Genomic DNA, 3,351 nt, shown 5'->3' with positions numbered 1-3,351 from the left:
AGCCCGTAGCAGCGCGTAGCAGTGCACAGTCTCAAGACAAAAGGCGTGCCCGCTCGAGGGGTAGTGCGCAGTGCAGGGTGGGTGGCGGTCACTTTGGAGAGAAGCTGTCCTTCGAACCTCCCGTTGATGACGCAATAACCACCTGAGGTGCAAGGTGAGTGGGGGCGCACGTGGTACCACCAAACAAGGTCGTGCTCATCCTGCCACTGCAGGCTGTGCTGCCCCGCGTCGAAGAAGGCCGGCAAGATGGCATTGTGCGCACGCACTCACACACTCACACTCTTACACACACACACACACACACACGGTCGCGCACCCCGAGGAGGGGTGCTACGCGATGAGCCACTTCATCGCTGACGAGTTTTGACAAGCTGAAAACAAGGATAACTGTAAAGGGGTCCAGATTTATGTAGATCAGTATCTATTACACTTGGGGTGGTGGGGCGGGGCGGGGTGCATGGCCGGCACCAGCATCCGAGCCAGGCCGAGCCAGGCCGAGGGTCGCGGAGCGTAACCGATTTCCATGCGCTGCTCCTCGCCTCCATGCCGCCGTGCCTCCGCCGCCGAGCCACCGCACCTGCTCGCTCACTATCCCGAACTAACACGCACCACTTCTCCTCTCAGTATAGGCGACCAGACTGGGCCGCAGTCCTAAAACGGCCGCAACGCGTATACGTTCGGTTAACGAAAATTAACTTGAACAACACTGACCTGAATTCGAAGTCCACGTGGTCGTTGGTTTGTGCCAAAGTAAAATAGCCCAAAAGCAAGATCGTGAGGGCTGCCCGCTCCTCACCCCGCCCCGCCCCGCCCCGCCCCGTGCGGTGGGCCGGCCAAATCGCCCCGTAATCCGCGCTGATCAGGATCAACCGGGGCATCATGGTGCCGCCTCGCCGGAATCCTTTTTGCCGGGCGCCATGGAGCGTGCAGTATTTTTTCAATACTCGGCGGGAAGTAAACTAGAGAGTGCAGCGCACGCCGTTGCCATCGCGAACCGGTGTGAAACTCACTCGCCTAAAAATGAGAGAAAAACTCTTTAATGGGTGGTATTTGAACCCGGGACACCTGCTCGCGCTTGCTCGCTTCCCTGACACTGATTGAGAAGGACGCCGGGTTAACGACGCGGCGGGCCGGGCCAAGGCCTAAAGCACTCCCCACTCGCAGGCTGGCTGCCAGTGGAGGCTCGCTTTGGCTCGTTTGCAGAGGCATTATTCACAGACTCGTCGGCAACTTGCTTCGCCGGGCCGGCCCCACCACTGGCACCTGCCACCTGCTTCCGGAGGATAGTTTCGCCGCTCTGTCTCTCTCGCACCCGCACGGAGCGCCCCCTGAGTGCGAGAGAGACAGAGCGACGAAACCACCCTTCGGCCCGGGGAGCGCGCGGCCGCCGGAAACACCGTTTCGTGTCCCAGATGAATCGTTCCGAAAGAGGGTCGCTGCAGCACAGCAAGTCGCTGCTAGTCGCTGCGGTGCGAGGGGCATTATCACTCCGTAGCAAGTGACTACACTGCCAACAGGGTGGAGGTGAAAAGTGTTTTCACTTTCATTACGAGCGAGAGAAAGAGCAGTCCCCTTCGCTAAGGAGGATTACGGCTTAGATGCCAACCATAATCACCTCCACAGTCCCCAGCAGCACAGCGGTGTTTTCCCTCTGTCTCTCTCTCTCGCTCGCTCTCCCGCCCCTCCCTCCTCCCCTCTCACTCCCCCTCTCTTTCTACCTCGACTCTCTCAATTTCCAGTTAGCCGCCGACCCTTTTACCTCCCCGTGGCTGGCGAGGGAGAGGGGGCGGAGCGGGGCGGAGGGCTGCGCACCACAAACCTTTATTTACCTGATTGGAGCAGGAATCGAAACAGACTGTTTCAACGAGCACAGAGGGAGCCAAAATTCGCCTCTCTCTGCGCTGCAGCCCGGCCACTGCGAAGGTGGGGCTCCGTAGTGACTTCTGCGTTGCCTGCGAATATTCCCAGCTTGGTGAAAAGTTATACCCTATTGTTCAATTTGTTCATTTAGCCTCGGCCGCACAGTGTACCTGCAACACCACCGCACTTGTTCGGAGTCACCCCGCACCTCCAGCGCCTCCACCACTAAGAGGCGAAATCGCGTTACCGCTGCCTCAGTGCTCCACAGTGCGCGGGCTGCAAAGCAGCAAAACGGCAGCAGTGGACTCTGTCTCTCTCACACCTACACGGGACGGACCATGAGTGCGAGAGAGACAGAACGAAAAGGACTCTCGCAATCGGTGTGCAGCAGGCCGCCTTGTTGACTCTACCAAAGGACTGCGATTATGACTCCCCCACCCTTGAACCCTTCAGGCCTACGGAGCGACTGACTGGCCAGCAACCGAACCATATGTTCGCGACTTCGAGCCGGATCATAATCGGCCCATACGGACGCAGTGCTAAAGCTTTTCTTTTCGTAAAAATAAACAAATAGAAGTACAACTCTGCAGAACTGCAGTGCCAAACCCACGAGCCGCGCCGCGCAGCGCCAGTTGGCGGTAGTACATCGTCACGCACTTCCCTCCGCGTCGCGGCGACCGCGGAATGCACTAGCGCCGTGCATCTTGCATCATTTCTTGGCGGTGGTGACGTCCTCGGCGACGTCCTGGGCGACGTCCTCGGTGACGTCCTGGGCGACGTCCTCGGCGACGTCCTCGGCGACGTCCTCGGCGACGTCCTCGGCGACGTCCCCAACGACAGGCTAAAACAGGTTCGAAACGGCAAAAATATTCTCATGTTGTGCCACGTCATCACGAAGACAGCCGCAAAGTTACGAAAATCCCAAGTATTACCGGAGCGATTTCCCCCCGATAGAAACCTGACAACATCGCTCTTGGAAGTTTCCATCGACATAATCTTCCCTTCCCATTCAGATTCGCCCCCTCCCCTCCCTTTTGGCGCGTTCAAGAGTCGTGGGTACCAAAACAGTGCGGGCGAGGCGAGGGTCGCGAACGGAGTGAAAAAGAAATCCTTGAACGATAAGGAGCGACAAACTTATGCAGAGGGATGAAAGGGGTGGCCGAAGCACTTGCAGCCCCCTCTGCTGCCGCGCCACGCCACGCAGCACCGCGCAGTACCGCGCGGCGCGCGCCCTCTATTAACTACATGAAACAACATGTGCGGCGCGGCGCGGCGGGGGACGTGGCGGTGCGGAAACACAAAGGCGGAGCGGAGCTGCCGGCGAGAGTAAACAAAAACGCAAACCGGGGACAAGAAGCACGCCAAGCACGCGAGCAATCAGGCCGCACCGCGCCGATCAACGAGTCCTCCAGCCGGTCGAGGACGTCGAGGACGGCGTCGAGGACGGCGTCGAGGACATCGCGGCCGGGCCGGGCAGGCGCCAACACAGAA

Source organism: Thrips palmi, unplaced genomic scaffold, assembly GCF_012932325.1.
Source record: "Thrips palmi isolate BJ-2018 unplaced genomic scaffold, TpBJ-2018v1 HiC_scaffold_8, whole genome shotgun sequence".
Lineage (NCBI taxonomy): Eukaryota > Metazoa > Arthropoda > Insecta > Thysanoptera > Thripidae > Thrips > Thrips palmi.
This window is presented reverse-complemented; position numbering follows the sequence as displayed.